Source organism: Crocuta crocuta, unplaced genomic scaffold (genome assembly GCF_008692635.1).
Source record: "Crocuta crocuta isolate KB4526 unplaced genomic scaffold, BGI_CrCroc_1.0 scaffold751, whole genome shotgun sequence".
NCBI lineage: Eukaryota > Metazoa > Chordata > Mammalia > Carnivora > Hyaenidae > Crocuta > Crocuta crocuta.
In genome coordinates this window covers 661,382-686,372 of record NW_027530353.1, presented here as the reverse complement: position 1 = coordinate 686,372, position 24,991 = coordinate 661,382, and the positions used below count along the sequence as shown (strand labels likewise).

Below are 24,991 nucleotides of genomic sequence, written 5' to 3'. Positions count from 1 at the left end.
ATTTGAAATTATCGAAAAATACACATCTTCCCTTTAATTTATTGATTTCTAACTATTTAACTTGTTGATCAAAGTATCATATCAAGAATCCCTTCATCACTCATCTACCAGGACACTGGGACTTCAGGTACTCTTGTATTTGTTCTATAAACACAATTTGGTTTTACTTGCTTGGACATTCATAATTTATAGTCTGACATACTCATTCTGAGATATGTAGGTGTGTGTGTATGTATATAAATATGACACATATATAAATATCCGACACCAGGTTAAAGATTCTCACAAAACTGAAATTAAAATAGCCTCAACTCTAAGGACCATGACATTCTAGGTTTAATTATGTTTTGCTAGTCTATAAGAGACTTTGAATATTGTATTAAGACACATCAAACTGTTACCAAACTCTTTACTTGAGAATAAATAAGAGCAGGAGAGTCAGAAAATGAATAAACTGCTAGAGTTTTTGTGGAATTAGTGAGAATGGGGAAGAACACTACCAGAGAAGTAAGCCAAGCATGCCTTTCTCAAGGCAAAAAGGGAGAAGAACTCAAAAACATAAGTTGCATTAAAACTAGGAGACATGGGGGGACCTGGTGGCTTAGTTGGTTAAGCATCTGATGAGCATCTGACTTCGACTCAAGTCATGATCTCAAGGTTCCTGAGTTTGAGTCCCCCATCAGGCTCACTGCCATTGATGCAGAGCCTGCTTTGGATCCTCTGTCCCCCCTCTTTCTGCTCCTCCCCCACTTACACTCTTTCAAAAATAAATAAACATTTGGGGTGCCTGGACGCTCAGTCAGTTAAGTGTCCCACTTCGACTCAGGTCATGATCTCCTGGTCCATGAGTCTGACCCCTGTGTGGGGATCTGTGCTAATAGCTCAGAGTCTGGAGCCTGCTTCGGATTCTGTATCTCCCTGTCCCTCGGCCCCTCCCCCATTTACGCTCTATCTCTCTCTCTCTTAAAAGTAAAAAAGCATTTAAAAATGCTTTTAAAAATAAATAAATAAACACTTAAAAAAGCTAAGAGACATACACATGAGTATACCAACATTAGCAATTATTACTGGTTCAATATTTTATGCAAAGATCAAAATGCAACAAAATTAGAAATTAATAATTAAACATTTAAAATAAACAAGCAAGCAAAAGCAAATTTAAAAAGACAAATGACAAACTAGAGAAAACTATAGTCCACAAAGGGATAATAAACTTATAAAAGCTATAATAAATAAGAAGAAATGGAACAATTTTAATGGGTAAAAATGCAAAATTATTTGTTTTAAAAAAGGGAGGGAAAGTAAGCATCAAAATATTTTTTTAAAAATGCTGGCAGCCAAAGAAAAAGGATAAAATAAAAGTGAAATATAAAACGTACAGATAACTTTTTAATAATTTTGATTGTGGACAAGAGTGGGAGGAAAATGTGTTGTAATTTTGTGTGAATTTTCTGCAGGACTAATTTGCTAATATGAATCAAAGGCTTTAAAATGCCCTTTAAAAATGACCCAGGAATTCTACTTCTAGAGTCTTCTCACTGAAATAATTAGATATCCATAATGATTTTATGTATAAGGGTATCTGTCACATGGAAAAAGAGAGTAAATGCTCTAAACATTCAATAAGAGGTATCAATTATATACCTTATTACTCTTTTTTTTACTCCCTTCTCCTAATTTTACTGAGAAATAATTGGCATACATCACTGTATAAATTAAAATGTGCAGAATGATGGCCTGATTTACATATATTGTGAAATGACCAACACAGTAAGTTCAGGTAACATCCATCATCTCATAGAGAAAAAAAAACAAAAAAGAACAAAAAAATAGAAAATAGTTTTCTCTAAGACTAGGAGTCTTAAGATTAATTCTCTTAACAACTTTCCTGTTCGTTATAGCCATTGTTGTTGCACATTACGTTGTAATTACATCATCATTCTCCATTACCTCCTCAGTTCTTATTTATCTTATAACTGGAAGTTTGTGTCTTTTGACCACCTTCCTCCAGTACCCTGTTCCTCTTCCTCTACCTCTGGTAACCACAAGTCTGATCTCTTTTCCTATGAGTTTTTTTTAATTAATTTTTTTTTTTTTTTAGATTTCACATGTAAGTGAGATGATATGTGGTCTCTGTCTGACTCATTTCACTTAGCATAATGCCTTCAAGGTCCATCTATGTTGTTGCAAATGGTAGGATTTTCTCGTTTTTTATGGATGAATGATATTTCACTGTATGTTATTACCACAACATCTTTATCCATTTATAAATCAATGGACACTTAGGCTGTTTCCATGTCTTGGCTACTGTAAATACTACTACTATAAACATGAGGGTGCATATATCTTTTTGAGTTAGTGTTTTCATTTCCTGTGGATATATTCCCAGGAGTGAGTTAGCTGGATCATATGGTATTTCTCTTTTAAAGTTTTGGAGGATCCTCCATACTGTTTTCCACAGTGGCTATAGCAATTCACAATCTCACCAACAGTTCACAAGATTCCTCTCTTTTCTCTACACTCTCACCAGTATTTGTTATCTCTGGTCTTTTTGATGATAGACATTCTAACAGAGGTGAGGTGATATCTTTTTTTTTTTTTTAATTAAGCCTCTTTTTTTAAAAAATAGTTTTTTGTCAAGGTGGTTTCCATATAACACCCAGTGCTCATCCCCCACAAGTGCCCCCTCCATGCCCATCACCCTCTTTCCCCTTCCTCCCTCCCCCATCAGTCCCCAGTTTATTCTCGGCATTCAAGAATCTCTCATGGTTTGCCTCCCTCCCTCTCCCTAACTATTTTTCCCCTTCTTCTCCCACTTTATCCTCCGCTAAGTTCCTCCTAATCCTCCTATACCTGCAAACATATGGTATCTGTCCTTATCTGCCTGACTTATTTTGCTCAGCATAACATCCTGTGAGGTGATATCTCATTGGAGTTTTATTTTGCATTTCCCTGATGATGAATGATGTTGAGCATCTTTTAATGTATCTGTTGGCTTTTCATATATCTTCTTTGGAAAAATGTCTATTCAAGTCTTTTGCCCATTTTTAATATGATTATTAATTTTTCTGTTCTTTAGTTGTATGAGTTCTTTATGTATTAGAAATTAATCCCTTATCAGATAAATGGTCTGCAAATATTTGTTCCCATTCCGTAAGTTGTCTTTTCACCTTGCTGATGGTTTCTTTTGCTGTACGGAAGCTTTACAGTTTGATGTAAACTTACTTGTTTATTTGTGATTTTGTTGTTTGTACTTTAGGTGTCATATCCAAGCAATCATTACCAAGACCTTTGCCAAGGAGCTTTATTGCTATATTTCTCCTAGGAGTTCCATGGTTTCAAGTCTTACATTTAAGTCTTTAATCCATTTCAACTTAATGTTTATGAGTCCAGTTTCATTCTTTTACATGTAAATATCCAATAATCCCAGCACCATTTATTGAAGAGACTGTCTTTCCTCCACTGAGTATTCTTGGCTCCCTTATCAAATATTAGTTGAGTATATGTGTGGGTTTATCTTGAGGCTCTCAATTCTGTTTCATTAGTCTATTTGTATGTTTTTATCCTGTACTCTTAAAAATAGTGCCATACTATTTTGATTACTATAACTTGAAATCAGGAGGTGTGATGCCTCCTGTTTTGTTCTTCTTTCTCGGTATTTCATTGGCTATTTGGGGTCTTTTGTGGCTCCATATAGATTTTAGGAGTTTCTGTATAAAATGCCATTGGAACCTTGATAAGAATTACATTAACTCTATAGATGGCTTGACATTTTAATGATATTAATTCTTCTGATCCATGACCACAAGATACTTCCCATTTATTTGTGTGTTCTTCTATTTCTTTCATCAATGTCTTGCAGTTTACAGAGTAGATATATTTCACCTCATTGGCTAAATTTATCCCTAAGCATCTTACTGTTTATAACGTTATTCTAAATGAGATCGATTTATTTCTTTTTTAGAAGATTCATCGTTAATGTATAAAAATGCTACTACCTTTTGCCTATCAATTTTGTATCCTGCACTTTTATGGAATACATTGATTAGATCAAACAGCTTTTTGGTTGAGTCTTTAGGATTTTCTATATATAAAATCGTCATCTGCAGGAAGAGACAATCTTACTTCTTCCTTTCCAAGTCTAATACATTTTATTTCTTTTTCTTCCCTGATTGTTCTAGCTAGGATTTCCAGTACTCTGTTGAATAGGAATAGTAAGAATGAATACCCTTGTCTTGTTCCTGATCTTACAGGAATCACTTTCAACATTTTACCATTGAATATAATGTTAGCTGTGGGTTTGTCATCTATAGTCTTTACTTTGTTGAGATATGTTTCTTCTATGCTTAATTAGTAAACAGTTTTTATCATGAATGGAGTTGAATACTGTCAAAAACTTTCCTTGCACCTACTAAGATAATCATATGATTCTTCTCTTTCATTCTATTCAGGTGATGTATCACATTGATTGATTTGCATATGTCGACACATCGCGTGGATGAATCTCACTTAATCATGGTGAATGATTCTTTTAATGTGCAGCTGAATTTGGCTTACTAGTCTGTTATTGAGAATTTTTACATCTATAGTTATCAGAGATATCTGCTTATAGTTTTCTTTTCCACTAGTGTCTTTTTCTGAGTTTTGGCACCAGGATAATGTTGGTATCATAAAATGAGTTTGGGAGTATTTCCTCCACTTTGCTTTTTGGAGGAGTTTGAGGATTGTTGTTAATTTTTTTTTAATGTTTGGTAAAATTCACCAGTGAAGCCATCAAGTCTTGGTGTGTTGTCATTGGGAGATTTTTAATCACTGATTCAATTTGCTTTGCTTAGTAATTAATCTATTCAGATTTTCTATTATTTCTAGATTCAGTCCTGGCAGGTTGTATGTTTCTAAGAATTTTTCTGTTTCTTTTAGACTGACCATTTTGTTGTCATATTGTTGTTTATAGTAGCCTCTTATTACCTTTTGAATTTTTGTGGTGTCAGTTGAAATGCCTCTTATTACATTTATAATTCTGTTGATTTGGATCCTCTCTCTTTCTTCTTTGGCTAGTCTAGCTAAAGATTTTTAAATTTTGTTTATCTTTTCAAAGAAGCAACTCTTAGTTTGATTAATCTTTTCTATTGTTTTTCTATTCTCTGTTATTTATCACTGCATTAATATTTATTATTTCCTTTCTTCTTCTAACATTGGACTCAGTTTGGTCTTCTTTTTCTAGTTCCATAAGGCATAAGTTTTTATTACTATGTTTCTGGGCATGTCTGCAGGTAATGCCTTTGGGCAGAGATGCCTATGTCATGTTCTATTTTTTGGTCAAAGCAACTGTTTAAGCTCTCAGGTGGGGTGTGGAGGGGGGAGGGATGCCATTTGATGAGAGTATCTGTATAGGACTGCTGGCTTGGGTTCCCTGCCCATCTGAGATTGTAGGATGGGCTCTATGGATGACTGGATTCTCTGATCAGGATCACTAGATGATTGGGACTAGGTACAATATTTGGTAGTAGACAGGACTATGAATTAGCTTCCCTGCACTGACGGGGCACTAGGATGAGGCCCGTCTGGATGGTTCATTGTCTGGGAATCTGTATCAGGTAAGAGTGTACACTGAATTTCCTGGTCAGGTGAGGCCATCAGTTTTGCTCTACAGATGGAGAAACTATAGACTGTGCTCTTTGTTCAAGTGCCACTGTAAACAGGGCTACTGGATGGGCTGCACAGCTTGCCATGTGCTCTGGGTGGGTTCCCCGGTCAAGCAGTTGGAAAGCTACATTTGGCAATGAGTGGCCCTATGAATTAGTTTCCTTGCCCAGGCACAGAGGAAGAAGCAGCTCTAAAGCTGGTAAAACTCTTTGTTATCTTAACTCAAGCCAACTTGCACCCCAAGTTCTCTGGACAAATAGGTCCACTGGTTTTGCTTTGCAACTATTGGCTCCGCCTGCCTTTCTCTTGTCTGGGTCACTGCCGGGCAGAATAGATTCTAGGCGTCTGGCTACCTCTTCTGGTCATATGGAGCCAGCCACCACAGTGGTTTCGTTGCCTGGTCAGGAAGGGCAGGGGTCACTTTAGGCTGCTCTTAATGTCACTAACAGGCTCTCCAGTTGGGAGTGGCTGGAAGCTACCCTCTTCTTGGCTATGAATGAATCCCTTTGCTTGTGTGTAGGAGGGAAACTCTCCACACTCAGTACTGGCTTTGCTCTGGGGGCAATCACTCTCTTTGCCTGCCTCTTGACTGGACTTCCACTGGACTTCCACAGCTTTCAGGTGTTCCCACCAGCTCTTCTGGTCAGATGGGCTGGGAGACACTCTTTCTGAGATCTACTGGTATTTCCATTTTCATAGGTTCCCTTCCAACACAACTTTTCCGTAACACAGGGAGTCATTTGTATAATCTTTGTGGAAAAGGCTTGCTGTTAATAATCTCCTTACCATCTCATAGGAACTCTCCTCCTAAAATAATTGTTTTCGTCTTTTTTGCTATCATATGGCTTTCCTTAGGCAGAGTACAGATGGCCTCCACGCATGAATATGGTAGATAGCCAAGGGAAATACGGAATAGATCTTATTTCAAAAATAGGTCTATTACCAAAAATGTAACTGAGTAGCATACATAGAAAACTGGAATTGACACCACTTAGGATAGTTGCCCCATTCCAATTCTCTGTTCTCTGAAAAACTGTCCTACTGCACAGTGGCTACTGCCAACAGAAACGTCTATGTTAAATGACCCTATCACCATGCCACAGTCATTGGATATTTGACTCAGACTGCCCCAGTCACAGCTTATGAAGGAATATGTAGTTTTGGGCAGAGAATCTAGAAACTTATCAATGTACACTGGGGACGCTGTTGGCCCAATGCTTAAATAATGGAGGCACTCTAGGGAGAAGGTCTTAAACTACTGATGCCAAAGACCTTAGAGCTTCCCTTTCTTCAAGCTTTTATTATGAAGATCTTCCCTGGGTTCTGTGAGATATTCCAGCATCTTTTCTATAAATTCCCCTTTTGCTTAAACCATTGTTAGTTTTCATTACTGTAAACAGCCTTGATTGAAAAAAAAAAATCAGAGCACAACCTCACTTCCAAATGCAGAATAAAAAGTCTCCAATGACATAGCAAAGAATGGTAACTCAACCAAGGATTGTTTGAGTTAGGAATCTGGGGTTAACTTGGTGTCAATTTCTTGTTGCCTAATTTATCTTCTGTGAAAGTCCCACAAAAAGATGTGATGTATGCCATCAACATTATACAAGAGAAGAATTAGCAACATTCTTAGAATTAGCAACTAGAAATTGGAGACTATCATATGTCAAAATCAGGAGAAAAAATTAATAACTGAATAATCAATGGGGACATGTAGGAAAAATACATTTGGGGAGTTACACATTTGGACTCTCTGAACTAGTGCAATGTGGAGGCTGGCAAAGTTGGTAGGGAAAAATGTTAGTATTTCCCTGAAGGCTAAAATATCCACTGAACAGAAAACTAAGCATTAGGCATCCCATACTCCTCAGAGCAGTACTCAGAATGGGCCATAGTTATGATTTTTTTTCTATTCATGCCACCCCATTGGGAATATACTGTCAGTATTCAAGTAGATGGGTTTGCAGAGAGTGGGGTAGAGTGTATTCCTGCCCAAGAATGCATAGCTGGGAACTGCAATTGGACAAGGCCAGGAAACACTGTGTGCTGGGCAATGCAGCCTTTCACTTCCAACCCCTGTCAAAGAACTGCAGGCTGCCTTGAAATCGGTAGCACAGTTAGGACTTGGAAAAGAGTAGGGGGCTGGCCGAGATCCCACTGCATTGCAGCACACTCCAGCTGGGGAAAGAAACAAACAGATAAACACAAATGGAGCCAGGGAGATGCAAACCAGCCTATTCTTCCTGGTGATGGTAGGAGGGAGAGAGCCTCTGAACAGTAGTACAATTGACGACTTTATGCCCACCCTGTCGGAGACTCAGGGCTGAGACTCAGGGTGAACGTACAGCGTGTCTTCTAAACTTGGATAGTTTGCAGGTGAAAGGGGACACTCTTATTACTTATGTGGGAATAAGCAGTGTAGTCTGCATAGCAGAACACACGGTCACCCTACAGAGACCGCGCCTCATGGATCTCTCTCAGTTCAAAATCTGTAATAGAAAGAAGCCAATCTGGGCACATCAGAAAGACAGAAAACCAAAGGAAAGGGAAGGATTACAAACTATGATCTGATCTAGGAAGCTCATCTTTGAAGAAGAAGAAAACTTGGGAACGTACCTGCTTGCATCTCAGCGAGATGCAGGGAAATGTAACATCCATGAAATGAATATAAAACAGGAGCATAAGGGCCAAACTGAAGGCAGATATGAAAAGGGAGTTGGATGTCTTAAGCCTCTTTGGCAGGAAGGGCTGCTTCCTGCTTGGCATGAGAGCTGAAAGTGGACACTCCATTGTTCAAGGCCATTTCACTTCCTAGAAACAAAGCTACACATCATCCCCTGGTCTTGGAGGTTCAGGGTGTGAGCTTTCCAATTTCAGATCCAATAATCTGCGGTTTAGACATGGATTGGAAGGGGTGAAACTGAGAGCCATGGACACAGGGACAAAACATAGAGCAAAGCTGTGAGGCGCACTGCACTGTTCAGCTGCTTCCAGAAGGCTCTATGCTCAGCAGGAGTCCCAAACTCTCCCACTTCCTCCTGCTCCATAAAAATATCGGAAAAGCCTCTCAGGAGGAAGTTCTCTGATGAAAATGATCCATAAATAAAACAGAAAAAGTATGTTCTTAGGTTAATTAAGGTGAAGATGACGTCACAAAAATGACTGGCTGAAAAAAGGTATGGTTTGAGACAGAAATACTGTTTTTTTTTTCTATAAGTCATTCTTATTCAAGAAACCCTGCTTTAGAATCCCACTGCAGATAGGTAAGATGTAAGTAAGATATATAAGTAAGATGATGTATAGCTGCTGATGACAATAATAGAAATAATTACAATTTTGATAATAAAATCCTCTATATTGAGAGTTTATTCTGTGCCAAATACCTTAAGCATCCTATGTTGGTATCCCATTGCTCACAGCGATGGCGACAGGACAGTATCTCCGTTTTACAAATGACATTAAGTTACGTGCCCAAGTTTGCCCAGCCAGTGAACGGTAGCCCCAGTTGGGGTCCATGTATGGCCAGTCTGACGGCCATGGTATTAATCATCATGGCAGACTCCCAGAAGAGTTCTTAGCTCTGACAAGCATCCAAACGGAAGCTTCTTAGAGTCTGCCATCTGAAGGAGCCCCTGGGCACACAGTGAATATGTTGGCTTGCAGGATAACTCCAAAAGCAATTGGGTACTTTGTGGCAATACATTAGAATACTATTTACAATAATTAACCCCGTGCATATCCATTGCTGGGTGGCTTTCTACAGAGATCATTTCATAAGGTTTTCTTTTCTCTTTTTAATATTTTTAACGTTTATTTAGTCTGGAGAAAGAGCAACAGAACATGAGCGGCGGTGGGGGGGGTAGCAGAGAGAGAGAGAGAGGGAGACAGAAAACAGAAGCAGGCTCCAGGCTCTGCGGGGTCAGCACAGAGCCTGACGTGGGGCTTAAACTCCCAAACTGCGGGATCATGACCCGAGTCAAAGTCAGATGCTCAACCAACTGAGCCATCCAGGTGCCCTTAGGTTTTGTTTTTTCTTAAATACACTTTTTATTCTAGGAATCTACATCTAATGTTAAAATATATTAAGCACCCACCAAGCAGAAGGTTCAATAAATCTGTAATTTAGAGGAAGGGTAGAACTGTCTTTGTATTCGGTGTAAATAAACTAAATATGGTTTTCCAATCCAGTGCAAATGGCTTTTCTCTACTTGCACGGATCAAGTAAACAACTGGTAAACATACTCCTTATAGCCACTTTGTGTGTTAGTGAGAGCCAAAATTGAAAACCCCAGCCCATGGAATGTATACATGCTCTCAGTAAAGGTGTCCTGCTCTGACCATAATCGACACCCCCAGAAACGTGTTTACATAGAGCACTGTATGGAATGACAGAGGTCACCCAGAAGTCTGGCCTCCTCCTCTCTTTGGTAATGGGAGGCAGCCAGAGCCGAAGTTCTCACGAGCAGCAGACTTATGGCAATGCTCCCTGGAGTTCAAAAGACTCGAAGCAGATGTGGCAGCAGCTTCCCCACACGGCTCCTGCAAGCCTCTTTCACCGCTGAGTCGCCGTGCATTTGCAGTGGGGATTTCCTAGGCTAAGAACACAGGGAAGCAAAATAAACAGGCATCTTCCTTTCATTCCTTTCAACATATTAAACAACAATGTATCACGTGAAGGGGTAGCTGCAAGTCAAGGTCATTCGCTTTCAAAAATGTGGCTTCTTAAAGTGAAGGTGAATTTGAACATCTGGAAATATTCTAGAAGATAAATCACTGCTCCACTGAAACATTAAATGGCAATTTTTTTTGGCAAGTAGTGTATCAGCATTACTTGGAAATGAACTCTTGGCACACCACGAACTTAATGCTCCCTTTATGAGATCAGCACATAATTTGTTATATTCTTAGAATTATTTTGCCTGAACTATTTCAAGAGTTTTGCCTAGCAGGAAATGAGTTTAGGGTGAAACAGAAACGACAGGCACTTTAGTTTCTCAGAGCGGAATGACTGATCGATATTCACGTGTGTAACTGCATGCAGTCAACAAATACTACCGAGAGTTTTCTTTGCATACGTGGTTAAGAATTTTATTCCCACAAAACCACACAGTCAAAATCTGTGAACAATCTGATGATAGGAGAGAACTCTATAAAGAGAAATAGGAAGACAGTAGAATGGAATTAAGCACACACATTATTTTATTTGAAGGAAATCAAATAACTGTGTAAAGTCCTTTTTGCAGCAGAAAGAAATGTTCCCTCTTTTTTAACTTTCATTATGTCTCCATAAATCTCTGTATGTAAAGAAAATGTGATTTCTAGTTATTCTGCATATTTATGATAGAAGGCACAATATCTCTGTGTGTATCTGTGTGTGTGTGTGTTGTGTGCGTGTTTCTTTTATGTCAAAGGCTTTTGCTAACACAAAAAATTAATAGTGTAGCAAAATCTTTGTGTGTTTATGTGTAAAGAGGAAAAAATAATGAGACATTATAAGCAAACTGATATTAATCATAAGAACAGTGATAAATAGTAAAACATATTAACATAAGTATATCAGTGAAAAGGTACCGATAAGTGAACCAGGAACCTGTAAGAGGTACAAAAACAAATTGTATTAACTTTATTTATGTATTTTATTTTACTAATAGCATTTTAGAAGACCTTAGGAATGCTCTTTAGACTAACATGTATTCTGGGACTTCCTCTGAAAAAGGACTCTGATCAACAAGAATTATAGGCGTTTTCCTGTCTGCTAGGAACCTTCTCCAATGATTCATTCTGTTGTTTTGGTAGGCTTGCTTTGAATTGGTAAGAAAATATTTAAGATGGATAAGAATTCATTTTCTTAGGGAGAAAGAAACATTTCCCCAAACTTGGAAATGCCCATTAGGCATGCGTAAGGAAGTGAAACAATCTTTTACCACAGTATCCCAGTCTGAGGCAAAATGGCAGTCTGTTCTTAGTAAACGGTGGCAGACAGAGTTCCTACGAGGAAATACCTCACACTCCCAACCCCTTTGGTAGAACCCCTCCTAATTCCCAAATGTCCCCTTTGGTACAACATCCAACAGGAACAGCAACACTTGGTGTGATCTGCATGATAATCTAACTTCAGAGAACGGTGTAATTTTATTTGTGTCCCTAAGAATATCTTTATTTTCAAATACAGATATTATAGGAGTAATGTGAATGGATGTACTCCTCACAATTGGTGGGAATTCAGGGCTGACCCATAAGTTCAGAGAGAGTCTATCAGGCAGTGATTGTACTTCATGAAGTTTTCACAGCTATCCCTGGGGTTCCACCAAAGACCATTAAAACTGAGACAAAAAATCTATTTAACATATTTAGCATTGCCTGAAGATGTCAGAAAACAGATCACTGGGCCCCTTGGAGTTTCGGATTCAGTAGTTGTGAGGAGGAACCTGAGAATCTACATTTCTAACCAACTCCCAGGGCATGCCGAAGGTGCCTATCTGGGAAGTAATCTTGAGCTAAGTGGATTCTTTACCCTCTCTAAAAGGTAATGGAATAGTCACTATTAAGTGATCACAATGTTACCTGTTTCACTTGGGCTGATTTCTTCTCCGTCTAGGTATTACTTAATTTCTTAAAAATCTTTGTCAATAGAAATATTAACTAGCATTTATTGAATGGTTAACCAAAGAATACCAAAATTACTTGAATTGAGCATTCAATTTAGCCAAGACAAAAAGACAGAACAATAAATGTGTAATGCTCACCACAAGGTTGAAAAAAATCTTGAAGACTAAAAGCACATTCTTGGCCACATCCTTTAGAAAAATACTACCACGTGCATGTTGCGTTCAACCAATATTTGAGTGCCTATTTGCACTGACAGCTACTGTAGGCAAAGGAGGCCACATCAGTGTACAAAACAGGTGCACAGTGTGTATTATCACGTTGGTTACTGGGGTGCACAAGTGGAGTTCGGTACAGTCAGAGAGCCCATCACACAGAGCATGTCTTACCAGACAAAGCCACTGACTCCTGTCCCCATTGGTTGGACTGCCTGGGCACTGTGTCCACCTCTGGGGTTCTGTGAGTAGCCTCCTCAGAGAAAGCCCCACAGAAGCTCAGCAGAGAGACACTGATGTAAACGTGAGGGGGGAGGTGCCATGCCTGATGGGATGTGGTACAGTGTCTGTCTCAGAAAGAAGTGTTATTTGGAACTTTCTGGCCAGTGCAATTTTTAACAAACAAGCAAGCGGCAACAACAAAACAGACCGTGTGACTCCGGAGTCGACAGTATATTAGAACAATCCAGGGCTCTGAACAGTCAGTCCATAGCAGCTGCATGAGAGGGAGTCATAAAGGCACGCACAGACAGGCCATTTTATTTGTGCAAAAAAACTTTGAAATTTGTTTGTATATCAAGAATACTATGTTGAAGTTGTGCTCCTATGTCACAGAACATAGAAGAATTTCACTTAAAAGGTTTTTTAAAAATTGCAGATTTTCGTTAGCTTTGAATAGAACTAGATTTTTCTCCAACATCTCAGTAGGAGACTCATAGAAAAAAGGGGTGCCTGGGTGGCTCAGTCAGTTAAACAGCCAATTCTTGATTTCGGCTCAGGTCATGATCTCATGGTTTGTGGGATCAAGCCCTGCATTGGGTTTTGCACTGACAGCACAGAGCCTGCTTGGGATTCTCTCTCTCTCTCTCTCTCTGCCCCTCCCCTGCTCATGCTCTCTCTCTGTCTCTCCCTCTCTCTCAAAAATAAACTTAAACAAACAAACAATTACTAGAATGTGCTGAAGTGTTGGATAAGTTAGTTGCTGTTTTATGTTGGGTGATCCTGGAGCTCAGACCTCACCCTCTTCTCCTTTTTGTCTATAATCACACACTTGGTGATGGTTTTGTGGTATGGACTTAAATACCATTCCCCTGTCTGCTACTATCTACCTACTGAGCCTGCCAACATCTCTTCTGACCTTGAGATCACATACTAACTGCCTATTTAATAGTCCCATTTGGATGTCTAATGATCAATATTTTCAAAACTGGAATCGTGAACACCCCTCCCCAAACCCACTCCACCACAGCCTCCTTGTTTCAGGTGAGAACAGCCCTCTCCATTGCCCAGTCCATGGACTGTGCTCGCTCTTTCACATCCCAGGTCAACTCACCAGTAGGGGCTGTTGTCTCTGGACATTCCGAGGTATGTCCAGAATCTGCCCACTGCTCAGCTCTTCACTCACCACCAGGCCACCCACAATGTGCAAGAGAGGCTCATACACACAGGTCTAAATATTTAAAAGTTGGAAGTGAAATTAACAAACCATTAAATAAAAAAATTCTCTCCCCTTTTTTAACAAATAAATCTTCCAAATGATGTGGAAGGCCAGAATCTATAGAATGCTGGGACCCAAGGAATGTCTGTGATAGAATGTGTCATCAGGAGGGACTGCTCTGACCCACAACCAGCAACCCTTCCCTCCCTGGCTCCCTATGCACACCCAGTGACATATGCAAACTCCACCCACACTTCCTCCAAACTGCTGGTCACCAGGAGTGTCCCAGCAATGCACATGGTCTTCCCTACATTATACTCATTATGTAAAGGTTGATTCTCTCATCTATTTCATACGTTCTGTTTACTAAACTTTATTTCTATTTATTTTTCTTAATTTAAACTTTAGTTAGTTAACATGCAGAGCAATACTGGTTTTAGGAGTAGAATTCAGTGATTCATCACTTAACATAACAACACCCAGTGCTCATCACAAGTACCCTCCTTAATACCCATCACCCATCTAGCCCACCTACCACCCACCTCCCTCCATCAACATATGGTTTGTTTTCTATCCTTTAAACCTGTTTTTTTCTTTAATTAAAAAAAAATTTTTATTTATTTCTGAGAGAGAGAGAGAAAGAGACAGTGTGAGCAGGGGAGGGTCAGAGAGAGAGGGAGACACAAAATCCGAAGCAGGCTCCAGGCTCAGAGCTGTCAGCACAGAGCTTGATGTGGGGCTCGAACTCATGAATGTGAGATCATGACCTGAGCCGAAGTCAGACGCTTAACCTACTGAGCTACCCAGGTGCCCCTGTTTTCTATCCTTTAGAGCTTTGTGTGGTTTGTTTCCCTCTCTCTTCTATCCCCACCCCCTTCCCTTATATTCAACTGTTTCATTTCTAAAATTCCACATATGAGTGAAATCTTATGGTATTTGTCTTTCTCTGACTGATTTATGTTGCTTAGCATAATATTCTACCTCCATTCATGTCATTGCAAAGGGTCAGATTTTATTCTTTTTGGTGGCTAATAGTCAGCCACCAAATTATATATATATATAATATGCATACATACATACCACAACTTTTTTTATTTGTTTTTGAGAGAGGAGGGAGAGTGCACGTGAGTGGGGGAGGTGCAATGAGAGGGAGAGACAGAGGATCCTTTCTCCGCATCCTTGCCAACACCTGTTGTTTCTTGTGTTGTTAATTTTAGCCATTCTGACAGGTGTGAAGTGGTATCTCATTGTGGTTTTGATTTGTTTTTCCCTGATGATGAGTGATGTTGAGCATCTTTTCATGTATCTGTTGGCCATCTGGATGTCTTCTTTGAAAAGTGTCTATTCATGTCTTCTGCCCATTACTTAACTGGGCTATTTGTGTTTTGGGTGTTGAGTTTGAGAAGTTCTTTATATATTTTGGACACTAACCCTTTATCAGATATGTAATTTGCAAATATCTTCTCCCATTCTATAGGCTGCCTTTTTGTTTCGTTGATTGTTTCCTTTGCTGTCCAAAAGCTTTTTATCTTGATGAAGTCCCAATAGTTCATGTTTGCTTTGGTTTCCCTTGCCTCTGGGGATGTGTCTAGTAAGAAGTTGCTGCAGCTGAGGCCAACCCAGAGGTTGCTGCCTGTGTTCTCCTCTAGAATTTTGGTTTCCTGTCTCACATTTAGGTCTTTCATCCATTTCGTATTTATTTTTGTGTATGGTGTAAGAAAGTGGTCCAAGTTCATTTTTCTGCATGTCACCATCCAGTTGCCCCAGCACCATTTGTTGAAGAGACTGTCTTATTTTCCAGTGGATATCCAGAGGGTATTCTTTCCTGCTTTGTCAAAGATTAGTTGACCATATAGTTGTGGGTCCACTTTTGGATTTCTATTCTGTTCCATTGATCTGTGTGTTTATTTTTATGCCAGTACCATACTTTCTTGATGATTACAACTTTGTAAGATAGGCTGAACTCTGGAATCATAATGCCTCCAGTTTTGTTTGTCTTTTTCAGGATTTCTTTGGCTATTCAGGGTCAAAATTTTGTAGTTCCATGCAAATTTTACAATTGTTTTTTCTATCTGTGAAAAAATGCTGGGGGTACTTTGATATGGATTGCATTGAATGTGTAGATTGCTTTGAGTAGTATAGACGTTTTAACAAGGTTTGGTCTTCCAATCCATTAGCATGGAATTCTTTTCCATTTCTTCATGTCCTCTTCAATTTCTTTCATAAGTATTCTATAGTTTTCAGAGTACAGATCTTTTACCTCTTGGGATAGGTTTATTCCTAGGTGTCTTATTGTTTTTGGTGCATTTGCAAATGGGATCAATACCTTGTTTTCTTTTTCTGATGCTTCATTATTGGTGTATAGAAATGCAACAGATATTTGCACACTGATTTTATATCCTTCAACTTGATGAATTCATGTATTGATTCTAGCAATTTGGGGTGGAGTCTTTCAGGTTTTCTACATAGAATATCATGTCCTCTGCAAATAGTGAAAGTCTGACTTCTTCATTGCTGATTTGGATACCCTTTGTTTTAGTTGTCTGCCTGCTAAGGTTAAGTCTTCGGTACTATGTTATATAGTAATGGTGAGAGAAGACATCCTTGTCTACTTCCTGACTGTAGGGGAAACACTCTGAGTTTTTCCCCATTGAGGATAATATTAGCTGTGCATCTTTCATATATGGACTTTATGAGGTATGTTCCATTAATCCTTACTTTGTTGAGAGTTTTTATCAAGAAAGGATGCTGTATTTTGTCAAATGCTTTTTCTGCATCTATTGACAGGATCATATGGTTCTTATCCTTTCTTTTATTATGTGGTGTATCAAGTTGATTGATTTGTGAATATGGAACTAGGCCTGCAGCCCAGGAATAAATCCCACTTGATCACGGTGAATAATTCTTTCAGTGTACTGTTGAATTTGATTTGCTAGTATCTTGTTGAGAATTTTTGCATCCAGTTTCACCAGGGATGTTGGCCTGTATGTAATTCTCCTTTAGTGGAGTCTTTGTCTGGTTTTGAAATCAAGATAATGCTGGCTTCCTAGAATGAGTTTGAAAGCTTTCTTTCCATTTCTATTTTTTTGGAACAGTTTGAGAAGAGTCAGCATTAACTCTTCTTTAAACGTCTGGTAGAACTCCCCTATAAAGTTATCTGGCCCAGGACTCTTGTTTGTTGGGAGATTTTTTATTACTGATTTAATTTCTTTGCTGTTGTGGGTCTGTTCAAATTTCTATTTCTTCCTGCTTCAGTTCTGGTAGTTTGTGAGTTTCTAGGGAATTTGTCCATTTCTTCCAGATTGCTCAGTTTGTTGGCATATATTTTTTCATAGTATTCTCTTATAATTGTTTTTTTTTCTGTGGTGGTGTTTGTGATTTCTCCTCTTTCATTTGTGATTTTTTTCTATTTGGGTCCTTTCTCTTTTCCTTTTGATAACTCTGGCTAGGGGTTTATCAATTTTGTTAATTCTTTCAAAGAACCAGCTCTTAGTTTTATTGAGCTGTTCTATTGTTGTTTTTTGTTTGTTTTTATATCATTTATTTCTTCTCTAATCTTTATTATATCCCTCCTTCTGCAGGCTTTAGGCTTTATTTGTTGTTATTTTTCTGTCTCCTTTAGGTGTGGGGTTAAGTGGTGCATTTGGGGCCTTTCTTGCTTCTTGAGCTAGGCCTGAATTGCAATGTACTTTCCTTTTAGGAGTGTCTTTGCTGCACCCCAAAGGATTTGAACTGTCATGTTTTCATTTTCATTTGCTCCCATGCATTTTTAAAAAATTTCTTAATTTCCTGGTTAACCCATTCATTCTTTAAGAGGATATTCTTTAACCTCCACATATTTGAGAGATTTCCACATTTTTATTTTGTGATTGACTTCAAGTTTTATACACCACTAAAAGTTGTGATCTGTTAAGTATGCATGGTCTGATCTCGATCTTTTTGTACTTGTTGAGGGCTGATTTGTGACCCAGTATGTGATCTATTTTGGAGAATGTTCCATGTGCATTCAAAAAGAATGTGAATACTGCTGTTTCACGATGACATGTTCTGAATATATTTGTTAAGTACATCTTGTCCAGTGTGTCATTCAAAGCCATTGTTTCCTTTTCTGCTGATTTTCTGTTGATTTTCTGCTTAGATGATCTGTCTATTGCTGTAAGTGGGGTGTCAAGTCCCCTACTATATTGTATTATTATCAGTGAGTTTCCTTATGTTTGTTATTAATTGACTTATGTATTTGGGTGTCTCATGTTGGGGGCATAAATACTTACAATTGTAAACTCTTCTTGATGGATAGACCCCTTAATTATGGTATCATCTTTTCTTACAGTCATTGTTTTAAAGTCTAGTTTGTCTGATATAAGTATGGCTACTCCAGCTTTCTTTTGATGTCCATTAGCATGATAGATGGTTCTCCATCCCCTCACTTTCAATCTGTAGGTGTCTTTGGGTCTAAAATGAGTCTCTTGTAGACAGCATATAGATGGATCTTGGGTTTTTTTTGTTTTTTTTTTTTTAATCCATTCTGCTACCTTATGTCTTTTGATTGGAGCAGTTAGTCCATTTACATTCAGAATGATTTTTGGAAGATATAAATTTAGTGCCATTGCATTACTTGTAGAGTTGGTGCTTCTGGTGATGTCCTCTGGTCCTTTCTAATCTTTGTTGCTTTTGGTGTTTTTTTTCCCCCCTCCACTCAAGGAGTCCCCCTTAGTATTTCTTACAGGGCTGGTTTAGTGGTCACAATCTCCTTCAGTTTTTGTCTGGGAAACTCCTTATCTCTCCTTCTATTCTGAATGACAGCTTTGCTGGATAAAGAATACTTGGCTGCATATTTTTCCCACTCAGCATGCTGAATATATCCTGCCACTCCTTTCTGGTCTGCCAAGTTTCTGTGATAGATTTTCTGCAAACCTGATCTGTCTTCCCTGGTAGGTTAAGGACTTTTTTTTCCCTTGCTGCTTTCAGGATTCTTTCCTTTCATGTGTATTTTGTGAATTTGAGTATGATACAATGGTCAGCTTACGTTGAATTAAATGGGAGTCCTCTGTGCTTTTAAGATCTTGAGGACTGTGTCTTTCCCCAAATTAAGGAAGTTTTCAGCTATAATTTGTTTGAATAAAACTTCTGGCCCTTTTTGTCTCTCTTCATCTTCTGGAACTCCTAAGATGTGAATGTAATTATGCTTAATAAGTCACTGAGTTCCCGAAGTATGCCTTTGTGATCCTCTCTTCCTTTCACCCTCATTATTTTCAATAATTGTATATTCTATATCACTAAATCACTCCTCTGCCTTGTCCATCCTCATTGTCATGGCATTCATTTGAATCTGCATCTTGGTTACAACATTTTTAATTTCGGCCTGACTAGATTTTAGTTCTTTTATCTCTGCTATCATCTATGCTTTTTTCAAGCCCAGCTAGTATCCTTGTAATCATTTCAAATTCTAGTTCAGACATCTTATGTCTTTATTGATTAACTCCCTGGCTGTGAGTTCTACTTCTTATTCTTTCTTTTGAGGTGAATTTCTCCATCTCATCATTTGATCCAGAAAAGATAGGAAGAAAGAATAAAACCCGAGAAACAAAAACAAAAAGCAAAAAAACCTCACAAAAGCAACAAAACAAAACCCCTCCAAAAACCACCACAAACAACTAGATCTTAGGTGTGTCTGCTTGTTACAAGAATCTAGATCCAAAAAAAATAAATAATAAAAATAAAATAAAAATAAACAAAAAATAACCTTGCTTGCTGCCCTCAGCCCAAGATCCTGTTCATATGCCTGGAAATGGTGCAACATGTTGGTGCTATGCATCCTTCTTGTGACCCAGGGGATCCTCAGACCATGGTGTCACTCCTGGGATTCTATCTCTCTTCACCACTTGTGTACCTTTAAGTCAGTCACATCCCCCACTGTAGTGGACTTCTAAAAGTTCAGATCTTGCTCTCTGCTGCTTATAATACTTTGAGGTAGCTTCCATAAGAAGGTGCCCTCCCTGCTGCTGTGCCCTCAGCTATATCCTCCCCAAGTCAATTCTCCACACCTCTTCCAGAAAGTGGTCCCTTCCCTACTTATAGACTTACAGTTTTTGTTCTCTAAGACCTCCTATATTGATTTCCTGGGTGTTCAGAATGATCTGATAACTATCTAGCTGTGTTCAAGGGATGAGACAAGCTTAGGGTCTCCCTACTCCTCTGCCATCTTAACACCCCCCCTTCTCTATTTCATTTTGCCTCCTTTGTAATCTTTGAGTTGATCAAANAACCATGAGATCATGACCTGAGCTGAAGTCGGATGCTTAACTGACTGAGCCATCCAGGCGCCCCAGAAGTTATACATTCTTATCTTATTATTCTTATATTTACATCTGACTTTTTCAGACTTATGCTTATGGTTTTAGTTCTCCCATCACTGTTTCAAGATTGCCACTAGTTATGTCTTCCTCAGAACCCCTGAGGGCCCTTAGCATTCTCTCATATAAAGGGTAAGAGTCCAGGGATTTGGGTTTGGGATGATAGGTTTGTGCTCCTAATTTTTGGACCATGTGTATGGGTGTGTACCAAGCCCCCTATCCTGTAGGATGTGAACACCTCAAGTTCCACACCAGCCAACACCCACCCCCCACCCCCAGGCAAATTTGTCAGTACACAGGACTGACTGCTGTCCAGCTCTGACTGGGCCTCAACCTTCCATTTCCAAGGAGTTTCTGGTGGAAGAGGATCCCTGCAGGCAACAGGAGGGCAGCAGGTGCACAAGAGAGAACACTCAAGTCCACTTCCTCCAGGACCTCCAGTCTCTTCTACTCAGGACCCTCTTCTACTCAGGCACACATTCTCTTCCCATGCCCAGAGATGGGTGTGATGCAACCATCTTCTGTCTTCCACCTTATTTTATTGGCTTACTTTTAGGAAGGTGCATTGCTCTCAATTTATGAACTGCAGAATCTCTCTCCTGGAATCAGAGTTGGTTGATGAGGAAGAGGTGGCTTTGTTACTTTTATATCTCTCCCACACAAACGTTTTACATATTGAAAGTATGTGGTGCAAGGGGGAATTGGGAGTGAAACTATTAAACAGTATTACCTCCAAATTACTGCTATCAGTTGGGGAGGATTTAATCTCACTGTCCAAGAAGTATTATGATAATCTTGTTTTGAGAAATTTATTTCAAAATCAGGTTTACTCAAAGGAGATGAAAATCCCCACTCCCCTGGACACACACACATCCTCACAGTGTGATGGAGAAGATCATGAAATACAGGCCTTAGATTACAGATACAGACCTCACTACAGCAAAACACAGACCTACCCAGCTAGTGGGAAAAACAGAAAGACGAATTTTGTAGGAACACAAAGCCTTCCTGGCAATATCACTGACAAGTGCTACTCTGAGATATATGAGAAAGTGCATATGGAAACACCAAGGACTTTCTAGAAATATTTACAACATTTTTCAGTTTTCTTCAGTAAGTCAAGAATTGAAACAAACAGACCTCCCAGGTTATATATCTGCCTAGACTGGCAGGATTCGCCCAACTCTTAGAATCCTGGCTTGGGAGATCGGAGGAGGCAATGCCAGATGACTGGCAAAGGATTGTAACTGTCTTTTCAAAGTTATGTAGCCTGGGTCTGCTGCATATCCTGGCACAGAGCCAAGCAACACGCATTTTAATTAAAGCAGAATGCTCGTGTAGCATCAAAACGAAAGGTGTTGAGATAAGCCAATCAGGTCTTTATTGTAGAAGTTTGTGGAAGGTGCGTACTTTGCACCAGTTTTAAGAATGTGGAAAAAATGATACAAGAAACAAAGTCTGTTGCATAAAGGAGAAAGGCTATTTATGTTGATGGGCTATGGCATTCGCATCATAGAAAGGAGCTTACTAGAAATGCTCACTGCTGAGACTGGTGTGGCCCTGGAATGACTGTGTACACTGGGGAGCCCTTATCTGGGTACATTTGACAGAGAATAATGGGCATCTGGGGTCAACACCACACCCAGCATTATGCGGAAGCCAGCTCATATATGCATGCAGGCTCGGGCAAGCATCAATCCTTAGACACGCAAGAATCTTGTAAGCCAGGACTTAAACTGCTTGTAGCTTAATAACAGCCAGCCATGGCTGGAATAGTCACACCACAGAAATGAGTAAAGCTACAAATCAGAGTTGTGGTTGTGGTGGTGCTGGTTGTTCTAATTCAAAAGGCTCCCATTTTCATATGAACTACTATCTTAGCAGTGACTCCATGATCTTTCTCTCTTAGGAAGAAATGGACTTTCTTAGAAAGAATGGAACAATCGGAAACAAAATGTATATGGAAGAGAGAGCTTGCTTTTCACCTGGTTGCTTCAAAAACTAAAAGTACACAGTTCGTTTTTTATTTTGTTTTTTTACTCAGTATGTAAGACTAGATTTATGCTACTCATCTTTATTTCCACAACACTTTATGATGAAACCAGGCTAACAATCACCCTCTTTAAAATAGTATATTTTCATTTAATGATTATAAATTACTTATAAGGAAAAAAATTAAAAATAAAAAGTACACTTACATTACAGCACCAGTGTTTAGGAGAAGAAATGCAAAAGTTAGAGAATTATTACAGGACGGTCACACTTCTCAGGGGAGTAAGAGAAAGGGGACACATCAAACTTATCACCCTCAACGTATCCAGGCCACAACCAAATACCATGAGAATTTTGGAAAGGTGCCTAGTAATGTTTTCAAGTCTATGGCTGTGAGGATTCGAATCCAATAGTTAAGGGGCACCTGGGTAGCTCAGTCCGTTAAGCCTCTGACTTCAGCTCAGGTCCTGATCTCAGGGTTCGTGAGTTCCATCCCCACATCAGTCTGGCTGTCAGCTGTCAGCACAGAGCCCTCTTNTTTCCCCCTGCTCTTTCTGCCTCTCTCTCTCTCTTTTAAAAAAAAATCTTACAGTTAAAACTGGATTATTAGATTGGATTATAAATTGATTATGAAAATTTTACATTCTGCATATTGTATAGGACATTATTTCAAACTTACAGTAATAATTTCAGCATAAGGGTGAAGTCGCCAGCGTTTGGCTTCCTATTATTTCAGAAATACTTTCCCCACATCCTTAATGTGCTTTCAGAGTACTAGACCTAGCAGAGGAGCACAAAAGCAGCAGGCGAGAAAGCTGCCAATTTGTATGAGAGGAAGTGTGTCCCCAACCCTTCAGGAAATCCTAGTCACCTTCCTACCAGTTCAGACTCAGCAAGGAGCAGGAGGGCACTGACTGAACATACCGGAAGGCCCGCTTAGGTACTGACGGAAAGAACAGCCAGTTAGTAGCTTCCCAGCTGAGATGTGAGTCAGTGAAGGACAGAAATACGCTCCTTCTGACTCACCTGCAGGGTGTGAAGGCCGTAACATCCCACGCTGCTGTGTGCGGGGATGGGCTTAACACGGAGAGAACATTTGGACACAAGAGCGCATATAGGAGTTTCCCCACTTAGCTCACAGATTTTTCTGGCCAGACAGACCTAAATTTCAAACAGCCAATACTCAGAGGAAAGTTGCAGCCAATATAAGTGAGTGAATAAAATGGACTTACAGATTTTATAACATCAAGAAGGACCCTAGTCCTGAAGACCGCGATGGAGATGGAGAATGATGATCTGAACAAGAGAGGTGCACATTTTAGACTCAGTGAAGGGCAGAGGAGCATTGAGTTATAATCCAAAGCCTATTGCAAGAAAAATTAGGTTAATTATTCAGGTCATTTTATTCCTGGTAGAAGTCTTTCCATACTGAGTAATGTCTGATAGGATGATTCAAATTTATTCTGGGTTGGGGGGGGAGGGGTTCTGTCTAGGTAGCAAGGGAAAGATGCAGTAAAGGGACTGAAGCAAAAAGGAACAAACCCAGATGTAAAAGAGCTGGTCATGAAAGACTTTGCCTTGGGCACATTCTCCTGGGTTGGCCATCAGCTGTGCAGTTTCTGTGCTCTGTCGGCTGATAAAGAGGTCTTCCTTTAATCTCAAGGGTTTTGTAATTAGTGGAAACTCTTCTCAGATTCTGGCCTGTGATAGAGCTCATGCTACTGCTGCGGTGGGTTTTATCTCTCTGCCTTTTACATTTTCTTGGGTATTTTAAAGGGAAAGTTAGAACAAATAAGATACTATTTCCTGCCCTTTAAGTATTTCCAGGAAGCCAGCTCTAAATTTTATATGTGAAGACATAACGCCTGCTTCAAAAGGGCTTGGGCCCATATATTCAGCACACGACATGACAGAGCATATAAGCCTGGAGTTGAGTCCTGGTCCAGGACCTCTGAAGTTGCATTGCCCTAACTGTCACATTGAGCTGGATTTACATACAAGAGGTTGAAGGGATAACGCAGTGTCACTAATTATTGATGTTCTATGTCTTGATGGCCAAACACCTGGGCTGAAAGCTCAAAATTTACAATCCTTACCATAGAGACAGGAGGATATCACCCCGAGATGGAAAAGAAAGCATTAATTCAACAAATTATTATGGGGCACCTGTTTTTGTGACACTTTACCAGGATGCTGGAGTTACATAAATAAAAGAAACATATTTATTCCTCACAAAGGATTTAGAGACTGCATCGGGAGCTGCTTAAAAGGATTATTGTAATATAATCTGTATTATTACAGTATGGCTTAGTGAGTGCAATGATAAGGTGTGCCCACCATGACAGAGTACAGGCACATTTACATAATGTACAAGGTTTTCACATACAGGAAGGGTATCTTAGGCATCTGTAGAGTAGTCTAGTAGTCAGGTAATTAGACATGGAGAAAATTAATTATTTAGCTACTATAGCTGTATAAATTTAGGAGGAAAATAGGAGAAGGGGCTTTGAGAAATGTAGATACATATGAGTGAAATCATATGATATCTGTCTTTCTCCGACCTATTTCACTTAGCATAATACTCTCCGGTTCCATCCACATTGTTGCAAATGGCAAGATACATGTGGAATTTGAGAAACTTAACAGAAGGCCATAGGAGAAGGAAAGGAAAAATAAGATAACAGAGAGGGGGGGCAAACCATAAAAGACTCTTAAATACAGAGAACAAACTGAGAGTCGAT

At 39.3% G+C, this 24,991-nt stretch overlaps 2 long non-coding RNA genes across 3 annotated transcripts in view; one reads left to right on the top strand and one right to left on the bottom strand.

Annotated features, from left to right (window-relative positions):
- The window catches only part of LOC144232989 (uncharacterized), an 87,138-nt gene that overhangs the window by 8,918 nt on the left and 53,229 nt on the right, over nt 1-24,991 (bottom strand). The window contains exon 3 of one of the 2 annotated variants that reach the window (XR_013335562.1): nt 10,046-10,241. The exons of the other annotated variant lie outside the window; for it this stretch is intronic. This is a non-coding gene — a long non-coding RNA (uncharacterized LOC144232989). The remainder of the gene's footprint in view (nt 1-10,045; nt 10,242-24,991) is intronic. 2 annotated transcript variants of the gene reach the window in all.
- LOC144232990 (uncharacterized) overlaps nt 1-24,991 on the top strand; it is a 65,895-nt gene that overhangs the window by 2,888 nt on the left and 38,016 nt on the right. The gene's annotated exons all lie outside the window — the stretch shown is intronic.